A 12827-nucleotide genomic window follows, 5' to 3' on the forward strand; every position below is an offset into this window, starting at 1 on the left:
AAATGCTTCATAACTCATCTACTTTCTATGGCCTATCCGACAAAGACCCGCATCTCCGTATTTCCAACTTCTTGGAAATTTGTGAGGTTTTTAATATTAATAGTGTTTCGGACAACGCCATTAGACTCCACATGTTCCCATTTTCATTAAAGGACCGAGCAAAGGGATGGCTAAATAGATTTCCCAATGGTTTTATAACCACCTGAGATTTATCAATATTTCCCATCCGTTAAAACTACTAAATTAATTATTGAAATTAATTTTTTTCCTCAAGAAGATGGGGAATCTTTATACGAAACATGGGAACGATTTAAAGAACTTTTGAGAAAATGTCTGCACCATGGACTAGAAGTGTGGAAATAGCTTTCCATCTTCAACAATGGGCTATGATGTAGCATGTGAAATGATAATGAAGAATTGATCACGTTGATTCTATGAATACCTGTGATAATCTTCCCCAAACCCCAAATTCGACCCAAAAGGCAGAGAATTTGAAATGATAAGATGGTTTAATGCAAAATTGATGAATGACCATCTGAATTACATAAGAATAACATAAATAAGAACAGAAATTCGAAACAGGCCAATAAAAGTCCATGGGACAAACACAAGTCCAAAAACAAAGTGCATAAAACATGAAAAAAACACAAAATTGCCTGTAATTCCCACTAGAATGCGTCTTTTGGACCGAAAGTTAGGCAGACATTTTTTCGTAAATCACCCTTCGTAGCTCGATCATGGGCCTCCAGAAATGTCATAGCTTGATCTTCCACACTTGGGCCTGCATCAGGCTATAACCCCAAATGCGCCAAATCCTAGATTCCAACTCAGGGGAATTCTAAGAAATAAGCGCCCTACTGAAGTTTTCACGCAGATTGAGGATATAGCCCAAAGCAGCTTTCAATGGCATACACCTCGAAATGCCAAGGTGAAAGCACTAGTGCATACAAAGTTGATGAAACCACCTCGCTTCAAGCTCAAATCGAAGTTTTAACAACTAAACTTAAAAGGCTTGAAGCGAGTAAATAAAGTTCTGCAGTTATGGCTTGCGAAGAATGTGGGGGACGTATGAAATCTAGATTTGTACCTAACAACAACAACAATAACAACAACAACAACAACAACAACAATAATAACAACAACAACAACAACAAAAACAAAAACAGACTTTTAACTAAAGGGATAATTTTCAAAGGAACGAGCAGCAGTTTGCTCCTCACCCCCAATATAAAAGTAACAATTCCTCTAATGACTTATCCAAGTTAGAAGATACAATCACCCACCTCTTCTAAGAAGCTGTTAAAAGGTATGAAAAATGTTTTTCTCAACACGAAGCAGGCATACGCATCCAAAGATCCACTATTCAAGCTATCGAACAATAACTAGGTCAAATGGCAAAAACACTTTTCGAAAGGCCTCAAGGCGCACTTCAGAAGCCAAAAAGTTGGCCCCGAAGAAACATATCCTTCACCACCCAAACCACCACCAAAAAAATATACCTATTTCACATACCACCCAATCCATTGACAACCTCTCTGACCCCCCATCTCCTACTCAACCAACCACTGAAGAAAGCCAAACCACTCCTCCATTCTAGAACCAGACAAAATAACCAATTGCCAAACTCAGCCAGAGGAACTCGTTAAAAAACAACGAGTCCCTTTCCCATATCATTTCGTAAAATAGAAAACCGAAGAACAACTCGGGAAGTTCATAAGACTACTTTAACAACTCCATGTAAACCTACCTTATGTAGATGTTATAACAAGATGCCAAAATATATCAAATATATGAAAGATTTCATGTCCAACAAGAAACGGTTTGATAGAATTGGGGGAGGAATGTTCAGCGGTCCTGCTCAACAAAATACCACAAAAGTAGCATGACCCGGGTAGCTTCACTATTCCCTCCTCAGTAGGTGGGTTAGTAGTGAAGAATGCACTGGCAGACTTAGGGGCAAGTATCAACGTCATGTCCACTTCCATGTTCATAAGACTAGGGATTGGAGGTCCAGTTTCAACCAAGATGACTATCTGACTCGTAGATCGATTAGCAAAATATCCAGAAGGAATAGTTGAAAACCTAATGGCCAAGGTAGGTGACTTTGTTTTTCTTGCTGATTTTGTCATCTTAGATATGGAAAAAGACAAGGTTGTGCTACTCATTTTGGGGAGACCCTTTCTTGCCACTTTACGAGCAATGGTCGATATGAATGACGGTAAGCTCACGTTAAGGTTCGGAGAAAAAGAATTGGAGTCGGTCAAAGAGTGGAAGATGATCCATTACAATGCGTGGAAGCCATCGATACAAGATTAGAAAATGCCATCAAAAGAAGCAAACTCATGGGATACTCAACATCCTCAAGTGGTATCACATGATAGACCACGCTTGGTCCAGCTAAATGTGACAACCCTCACTAAACCAGGTATCCGTACGATTTAATTAATAACTAATTGCTGCTTAATTACGGTGCTTAACTGAAATTGTTGACGAACTGCTACTTGATTTCTAGTACTTGTATATTCCTGCATCATACTTTAATTACCGTCACTACATTATTTACACGTTGAACCTTAGTGACAAACATGATGCACTAAAGCACAGTAGCATTAGAATGGATAACCTATTGAACATGCTGATAAAGCCAGCATCAGGCAGACACTGCCTCTAAGGGCCTGTATCAGCCAGAAATAATTTACTACACCCATAGTGAGTGTAGGGATACAAGGGTTGTAGAACTGCGTCTCTAGGAATAAGATATAATGACTGGATGTGCCTAAAACGTACTCTAAGCACAAAACACAGCACTTTTATTAACATACTAGCTTCTGGCTAACTAATAAAGTGCCAAAACATGAGGAAAATATTCCTGACACTTTGCAGAATGAGTGTGTCACTAAAAATATTATTTACGACACTTAAAAGCTTATTTAAGCACTTTAACGGATTTCTATCCAACCGAACAACCGGATTATACCCGGAACATAAAAATATTGACATTAACAATATTGGTCTTTTTCTGAGCCAGTTAGGGTCCCTGAATACCCTAACACCCGCATTAGAACACAACACACCACTAACCGAGTTAACCCCTAATCTAACCTAGTTAACTAAACTAAACACCAACCAACTTGTTGGAATCGAACTAGACCCCCCCCCATGACCGATTTCGGTCCCAATGTAACTAAGCTTGTACCAAGTTTGATTATTTTAATCACATATGTTGGATATCTAGGTGACATTAAACCCAATGGATTAAGGACTTGATAATGCCTATAAGTATCATCATCTACTCAAGAGTTCTTACACTCCACATTCACCAACACACCTCTCCCTCTCTTGCTCCCAACTCTCGGCCAAACCCCCTCCCCCTTCTACATCCATTTTCGGCTTTTGATCCATACATTCCAACATCATACAAGTCTTACGGATCACGCATAAGGAGTCTTGGAGCTAACGGAAGGCAAAGGACCTCGTTATCTTGCTTTTATCCACCACCTTTTCGCATAGATTCTTCCCTAGCCCCGAGCTAGAGGTATAACACTTAAAACACCCTCTTGAACTAATCTAAGGTGGTTAATAAGATTTGTAACGGTTAAAACTCGAAAACTTGCATTTTGAATCTTTAAAGTCTACTAAATGCATGAATATTGTTGGATAAAAGCTTAATACTTGTGTAAAAGTTGTAGTATTTGTAAGTTGTGAATATTGAGGCCCGATCTACGTTGTGGTAGCTCGGATCATCGTTTAACCCGACTTTGTTAAGATCATAGATCTTGACATAAGCTTGTTTCTATCGGTACAAGGGTTAAAAGGTGAAACTCTACCACACGAGAAACATGAACTTGTGTAAAAGTATTTTTACTTGTAAAATAGTGTTTAAAACTAGCGGATCTACGTATCTGCAAGTGGTATTTTCAAAGGACCAAGTGTCGAGAAAATCATGTTTTCTAAAAGACGGATAACACACTAACAAGTGTGATTTTTACAAACCACAAGTGTATAAACACTTGTGAAATGAAAGATCCGACAAAATAATAATTTTTGCAAAAGATGACGGGAAGTTGTAAAGATAGATTTATTCTAAAAACGAGGTTTTTACAGGATTAAGTTACGTTACACATAGATCCACAAAATATAATGGGATCTACACTATAGTTCTCGGAAAAACCACAAGTTCATGTGATTATGCGATTTACATACTTGTCGACTAGTTTGATGTGTTGGAAATTGTTTGATTGAATCAAGAAGTTGTTGAAATGATTTTGTAAAAGAAAATGATACGCTTGAAAGCGTGGCCACCTCCAGTTACAGAGGAAACTCTGGCGAAATTTTTCTAAAACCTAACACTTAGAATTATTTACAAGTGTTAGAATTATTTTCGACATGTTTTCAAAATATATTTCGCCACGACTTTATTTACAAATATTCGGAGGTGGGATTTTCACAAAACTAAACGTGATAAATATATATTTGGTAAATATAATTTTTCACAACACTGTTTATGATTATTTTGTGAAAATACACAAATATTATTTTTAGAGTAAAAATAATATTTGCAAACGTTGACAAATCCAAAATAATACGAACGCTTTCACAATAAATATATAAGTTACATCGGTAATTATTATTACCACTCGATCGTTAAAACGTAACTTACGCATTATACGGAAATATTTATGAACGCGTAATTTTGTCAACGTATTATTTTTGGGAAAATTATGTGAAATGGAAATATAATATTTTTGAGAAAAATATTTATATTTGGAATGAAGATATATTAAGTGAGACTTAATATTATAAATTGAACGCACATGTATTAAATCCCCCATCCTTGGGAAGGAGATTAACTACCAAGTACATGCAAAATATAAACACGAAATAGTTGTCTAACTATTTCCCAAAAACCCAAACTATAAAGCTAAGGCACGGCCATCCGTCTAATAGAATTAGTACATGTAGGTCGTTGCACAGCTGCCTGATTTGGAGTGCTTGGTAGAGACGCACTGACTGTGAGTTCATGTCCCCCTTTTCTCTTAACTGTTTTCAGTTTTCTAAACTGCGGGGGTGAAATACATGTTACAATGTTTATGATTACTTTATACATGATATGGTTAGCGTAAGGAGGGTTACTTTTTAGATCATGTGAATGGGTAGGCGGAAACTTGAGGTCATTAATTGGTACGTGCGTGACTACACATATTTTTACAATGAAATTACACACGAATTGGTTTTAAATTTATAAAAGTGATTGTTACTTTTACATCAAAACACACACGAAAGGGCAAGTGTACCCCGTCATATATGTAGTAAAGTATCGGTAAGAACCAAGTATCGATCCACGGAAATGGGCGGAGAAATAGTACTAGACCTTTGCCACTAAATTACCGGTAAAAACATAAATTGTCTTGGTTTTAATTAAACTAAAGTAAGCATAAATAAAAACTTATAAAACATAGTAAATTATATATTAATAGCCTTGCTTAATACACAACCTCAGCATGTCAACTAAGTCAGTTTTGGCACTAGAAGCATTCGGTCAATTTTCCATTTCGAGACAATTAGTATCCCTTTCGGGAATCCTAACATGACAATCATTCGGAAAGTTAAAACGATAAACACACTTTAACCACCTAAAATTGTTCTTTAACGTGCAATTGATAAATGTCTATGAATCTCCTAAAAATAAGTTAGTCATCCGTTAGGAGTTTTCTAACCTCACTTAATCAAGGAAAGCAACACCGATAAACACAATGCAACCACCGAGACAAGCATAAATTAGATTAAATCACAACCGAGTTCATTTTACAAATCTTACGCATAAATTCACCAAGATAGCAATTTTGGCCGAAACTACTAACTAAGCTAACAAATCATGGCAAGAATTTGTAACAACACCATCTAACCCGTTAGAGTCCTTCCGTGAAGGCAAGCTTTCTTGATTAACAATAATTACATTTTATTAAACCACTAACCCGTTAGAGTATCATGGTGCCCACATTTTAACCAAGTTAAGCTAGTTAACAAAGTTTAAAGTTTACTAATACATGATTAAATAAGCTTCATTCTTCAACTATCTTACCTAACCAAGCACCAATCATCCAATACAATTACTTATAATCAAGAAATCAATATCAATAACAAGGTTGCAAACTAATCATCAAAGATAATCATAGAAAATACTTCAAAGTTTCATTACAAACATAGATTAACATACTAATGGTTATAATCAAGCAAGGGATTGTTGTGTTTTTGCCCAAAGGCTTACATTAATACATAATAATCAGTCTAAATGCTTGAAACATAACAAAATTATGGAAAGATTTGAGAAACCAAACCATAAACAAGCATAAGAATGAGAATCTGGATAGTAAATGAGCAAAACCGGGCAATATGGCTTGAATCCGAGTGAAAGCAGAAGCCTTCGGAGCCTCAAAATCGCCTGCAGAGCTCCCAAAATGTCCAGAGTTACTACTAAAATGGTTCTGTTCTGTTTAAATGCTTTTTCGAAGTTGCACGGCCGTTCTCCCGATCGCACGACCGTGCACTTTAAGCATTATTGGTGGTGGGCCACCATACTGCATGACGTCACAGATCGTTGACTGGTCTTCGGCCACGCACGGGCGTTCCACAATCGGCACGGGCGTTCTTCACCGAGATCTATGTTGCACGCTTGGTTCCTTGGTCGTTCAGTTCCGAGGTCTTCCTGTGTCTTCGGATACGCACGACCGTTCCGCATGAGGCACGGTCGTTCCATATTGGGTTGGCCTGCAATGCCTTGCACGCAGAGTTGCACGGTCCGTTCACTGCCGGGTCTTCTTTGTTTGTCGGATATGCACGGTCGTGCATATGACCGCATGACCGTGCAACACGCCCAGGTCAGTTTTTCCAACAGAATCTTCGCAGCGTTGTCGTTTTGTCCGGAAAGTCCCCGTTTTCGCTATCATCTTGTCTGGTATGCTGTTTTAGGCCTGTAAACAAAAATGTAGATAATTAAGTATCTGAATGACGGTTTTACGGCCGAAAACGCATAAAATAGGGGTAAAACGGGGGACTAAAATATGTGTAAATTAGCGAATATCAAATCTCCCCACACTTGAACCTTGCTTGTCCTCAAGCAAGCTGAACTAAAAAGCAATAAAAGACGGAAATAAACAAGAACGATAATTTACACACTATTTTATTGAAAACTACTATAAACGGTTAGCCGGTTTGTCGAAAGACAACATCAAAAGACTCAAACCCAACAAGCATATGCAATTATAAAGCGACAACCAAAAAGCCGTGGCTTCACATTTAATCGACTCAACATGTTAATCTTCACACGACTCACAATGTTCACATACACTCGGTTTTATTTATGAAACATACATATAATGTGTATGTGCAAACACTCAATGCCTCGTCAATGAAACATGCAATATCATAAGCTTGTCATAAGATCTCGTCTCCACCAACCAACATGCAAATAAGTGTAAATCAAGAGGTCTTTACGGGTTGTAACGTTAGGCTTGGGCGAAGGGTATGGAAGTAGACATATAAAGTGGTGAAAATGGTTAAAACTCGGTAGTATCGTTTAACTAGCAACAACGTAAACAACTATACATACAAATGCCTTAAAAAGGCGACTATTGCGCAATCGAGCTTATCAACGAAATTTTAACATTTAAGTGTTCAAAATTGCTCGATTTTATCAACTTCACCCTATTTTAGGGTTTTTTTTTTTTTTTTTTTTTGCAAACTATACAATAAACTGAAACAAACGCTAGTTAAACGATTATTTTGCCCGAGTTTCAACACTAAAAAGGGTTTAAAACATACAAAGGCTAAATTTGGCTAAGTGGGCGATAATGTGGGTAAACAAAGGTAAACGGGAAGGCTCGACATGGTTAATCCTAAAGGGTAATATAAGGTGAACGGGGAGCACAATACAAAGAACAAGGTTTACAACAAAGGGGTAATCTAAGTGCCTCTATCACTTTTACACAAATCCACAAGTTCATGGTTTTAACAAGCATACTAGTGGCAAGTTCTATATTACACATGACATCCGGCTCACTCCTACTCCGAAATGAACAAATATATAACAATAGGCTCAAATATGCTCACGTAACGGATGGAATGGGTAAAAGTGTGAAAACTATCATGTAAGTCTTTCTTTGTTTGTCACGCTTTCCGGTTTCCTTTTTCAAAAATATTTTGCTTGTCGAGTTTTTATCAAGTCCGATGCTTTCTAAAACACAACCAACCGGTTTATTTACTAAAATATATACAAAATACAGGTATTTTTGAATGATTTTTCTGATTTTTTTATATATATATATAAATATGAGGACAAACAAAGTTAACAAAGTTAACCCCCTCCCCACACTTGAACTTCGCATTGTCCCCAATGCGAAACCCGAAATATAGAGAAAAAGGGTAATAGTACTCCCCTCAAGATGATATCTGATGAATCGAGGCTTCCAAAGCTGCGTCTGTCATATGCTCCGGTCAAAGACTTGATAGCCACAATCTGCAAATATGTCATATGGTACAGCACAACAGAACAGTAACAGAATAAACCCAAATAAACCATAATGTACATAAATACTACTAGTCCAAACAAAGACACAACATAAAGTAAAGTGTTTTAAAATACAATACAATCCGAGGGTGTTCGACATACTAAGCAAAAAGAACACCCGAAATAACAAGTACTAATAATAACCATAAAAACCACCAACGAACATCACCACCAACTCCTACTCGTCATCGCCGTCATCGTCTCTCGTGAAGGATGGGCCCGCACCACCATAACCAGGTGGGTTCCACGGTGGGAACTGTGGAGGGTGCTGGAAGTAGTCGGGATATGCATGGTGCATCTCCCCGAATAAGTACGAAAACCCGGCACTCACCCCCTGGTATAAGCTCTCCTGGCTCTGCCTCAGCTGATCCTGCGTGGTCCTGAGCTGATCCTGACTAGCCCGGATCTGGTCCTGGCTGGTCCTAATCTGATCGATGTACGTACCATGCTGTTCCTGCGTGACACGCATCTGCTGGAACTGCTGATAAAACTCAGGCCAGTCCTGGTGCTGGTAGAACTCATGGTGCTGCGGCTGGTGTGGCGGTGTTTGGTGTGGCAGTGTGTGTGGCTGGTGCTGCTCATGCATCTCTACATCTTCTTCCTCTTCCTCTGCTGGGAGCGGGGGTAACGGGTCCCAGACCTCGTTATTCAGCCCCCTCAACCTATCCCCCTGATCAGTCTCTACAATCAAACCCATTGCCTTCAGTGATCTGATGTCAATATGGACCCCCTCGGTGATCAGAGTGAGACTCTGAAGTACCTCCTCAGTTATAAGGTGTTCGTTGTATGCAATTTCGGTCACATACTGACCGCCATGTATTTGACTGCTAGGAGTCCTCCCTGAGCACTTCACAAAGTATTCAGCCATTCGCGCCGCTAAGTTGATGGGCGCCTTCTCCACCAATGCATACAAAAAAATCAAATCAGGTGTTGGACAGTTACCAAGACTGTCCATGCGCCCGCATATAGTGTGGCTAAACACATGGTGCATCACTCGCACCAGAGGGTCTTTAAGTCGTGAGGCTTTTGACATCCTTGGGTTGTATGGGTCCCCAACAGCATTTGCAGCCCAAAACTCATCCCTTGCTGCATCAGACGGGAAGGTGAATTTATCTGTGAAGACCTCGGGGTCATCCATGTCTTCCCTAGTGTAGATCCCGAGTCTCCTTCCCAAACGACCAACCGACCACCTGTGCCATCTTCCACACAATTTGAAAGCTATGCGATCCTTGTAGCGGAATTTGGGTCGTCGAGCAGCAACTGGCTTTTCGTAAGCATATGATGCAAAGAACTCTATGGTAAGCTCCAAGTAAACGGGTCGGTTGCAACCGACCAGATTTATAAGTGGACGACTCATCATGTTTTCTAAACGGTCATACTGATTTAGTTCTTGCATTACTTCCCAATCCAGCCATCTAGGGACTCCGAATTGCCCCCTCCGGACCCATAACTCGTCTCTTTTTGGAATGCATAAAGCTTCACGCTCGTCGTTGGGGTCAAACTGTAGGAAGGGATGATTCATCTGTAATGGGGAACATTGTTAGAAAGACAGAAACAGGAGAAAATGGAATTGAAAACAGCTGAGCAGCAAATTATGAAGCTTCTGTAAAACTGATATGGGCGAACGGCACGGGCGTGCGACGATCTGCACGGTCGTGCATCACCGACGATGTGCAACATCTGCCCAGCAAACTCGGAATCGCACGGCGTGCAAACATCGGAACGACCGTGCAACTCTGAACCAACATCAGAAGCAGTGAACACCCGGAAAGGCACGACCGTTCCACACACGAACGACCGTGCAACACCGATTCTGCAGTATTTCGAACCCCTGATTTAATAACAGCCTAATTTTTCGCAAATTTCAACAAGTATTGGGCTAACAGGGGTCGGAATCACAATCGGGTGTTCACAATACTTCGATTCAACAAGGGTTAGGGTTTCGATTTGTTTATGAAGAGAACCCTAATAAATCCCTTGTTGAATCGGAGGAAATCTACCTAGAAAGCAAGAAAACAAGAAATCTAACACTAGAGACGTACCGTGCGAAGTTGGGTGCGAGATCGTGCGAAAAATCGTGCGATTTGGTGTAAAAACCGCTCTGGAACGGCTGCAGTTGCTAGGGTTCGCGAATGAGGGGTTTTGCAGCAGATGAGGGTATATATAAGGTGCAAAATGACAAAACTGCCCTCAGCCTGCCGCACGGTCGTTCGTCGTTTGGCACGGTCGTGCGAATCCGACGACTCTCATTTTCCTCGGTGATGCACCGAGGGTGCGACCCGCCGTGCCGGGACCTCGAAAACGCACGGTCGTGCGGATCCTGGCACGGGCGTGCATCAGCTACAGATCAGAATTTTCTGCAGAAGGCATTTCCAGCAACTGTTTTGGCCGTTTTTCGCCATTTTTTCAACACGCCTACTGTTCTAACAATATTGCAACATAGAACCTTCGCTCGGCACGAATAGAAACTGTACAAACTAACGGAAACTACCTAACTAACCTAAATTACGCTAAAACTATAAAAACATAAAAATGGACAATTTTGCCCCTATAGCGCCAAAGACGCTCCTGCTACATTTTTGTCGGCGAGTCAGTAGCGTAGACTCATGCTAAATTTTTGTCGACGAGTCGATAGCAAGACTCCAAGCTAAAACTAGAAAGTAAATCCTAAATGACTAAACTACCCCTAAAGCGCAAAATACGCTCTTGCTGCATTTTTGATCCACGAGTCAGCAGCGTAGACTCTCTCCTCCCTACACTTATGATGTGTGCGGGGTTTGGAGCTCAATGACCTCCATCACCGACTCTGTCGGCCCGGCAACGTATAACTTCAAGCGATGCCCATTTACTTTGAAAATAACGCCATCCGCGTTCTCTATTGCAACAGTCCCATACGGAAATATCTCTTTAACCGTGTATGGGCCTGTCCAACGTGAATGAAGCTTCCCGGGAAATAAGCGCAACCGCGAGTTGTAAAGAAGAACAAGATCGCCCGCTTGGAATTCTTTGTGGTCCTTCAAGCGTTTATCGTGCAATCTCTTCGTGCGCTCCATGTACAACACGGAGTTCTCATAAGCGCGCTGTCGCAACTCTTCCAACTCGTGAATCTGGAGGAACCGGGCTTCACCTCCGGCTTTTAGGTCCAGATTTGCGGTCTTTAGCGCCCACATCGCTTTATGTTCCAGCTCAACCGGTAAATGGCATGCCTTTCCGTAAACAAGCCTAAAGGGAGTAGTCCCAATAGGCGTCTTGTAAGCCGTACGGAAGGCCCACAAAGCTTCATCAAGCTTATCTGACCAATCCTTGCGGTTTGCACCTACTGACCGCTCAAGGATTCTTTTCAGCCCCCGGTTCGTGACTTCCACCTGCCCGCTTGTCTGTGGATGATAGGGCGTGGATAGACGGTGATGCACACCGTAACGGGACAAAGCTCTCTCGAGCTGAGAATTGCAAAAATGCGTCCCTCTGTCACTGATAAGCGCTTTCGGAACGCCGAACCGGGCAAATAAGCTTTTCAAAAATCTCACGACCACCCTGGCATCATTGGTGGGTAAGGCCTGTGCCTCCGCCCACTTCGATACATAGTCAACCGCGAACAGGATGTACTTATTACCTCGTGAGGTGGGAAATGGTCCCATGAAGTCTATCCCCCAGATATCAAAGACTTCACAAACCTGAATCCAGGTCTGAGGAATTTCATCACGTGCCGATATATTTGTCGCTCTCTGGCAAGCATCGCACGCTCTAACCCAACTCTGCGCATCACGAAATATAGTCGGCCAATAAAACCCGGAGTCCAACACTTTCTTGGCGGTAAAGTTGGCTCCATGGTGGCCTCCGGTAGGTCCCTCGTGACAGTGGCGCAGAATATCGGTCGCCTCCTTCCCTGAAACACATCTCCTAATCACCTGATCAGCACCAACCCGAAACAAGTAAGGGTCATCCCAAATGTAGTGCTTGACATCCGAAAATAATTTCCTCTTTTGCTGGTGAGTCAACCCTTTAATCAGAATCCCGCAAGCAAGGTAGTTCGCAAGGTCAGCGAACCATGGCGACTCATCGCATATCTCAACACTCATCAAAGACTCGTGTGGGAAGTTGTCATTTATGGAATCCCAACGCGCGTCCACGATGTCTCCATGCTCTAACCGAGATAGATGGTCAGCCGCTACATTCAACGCACCCTTTTTATCTTGAATCTCAATATCAAACTCCTGCAGCAACAAGATCCACCTGATCAGACGTGGCTTAGCGTCCTGCT

At 41.1% G+C, this 12827-nt stretch overlaps 1 non-coding gene across 1 annotated transcript; it reads right to left on the minus strand.

Annotated features, from left to right (window-relative positions):
• Nucleotides 1-240: 240 nt before the first annotated feature.
• LOC118490872 lies at nucleotides 241-347 on the minus strand. The gene has a single exon (XR_004890097.1). It is a non-coding gene; the product is annotated as a small nucleolar RNA R71 (small nucleolar RNA).
• Nucleotides 348-12827: the final 12480 nt, after the last annotated feature.

This window comes from Helianthus annuus, chromosome 3, assembly GCF_002127325.2.
Source record: "Helianthus annuus cultivar XRQ/B chromosome 3, HanXRQr2.0-SUNRISE, whole genome shotgun sequence".
Classification (NCBI taxonomy): domain Eukaryota; kingdom Viridiplantae; phylum Streptophyta; class Magnoliopsida; order Asterales; family Asteraceae; genus Helianthus; species Helianthus annuus.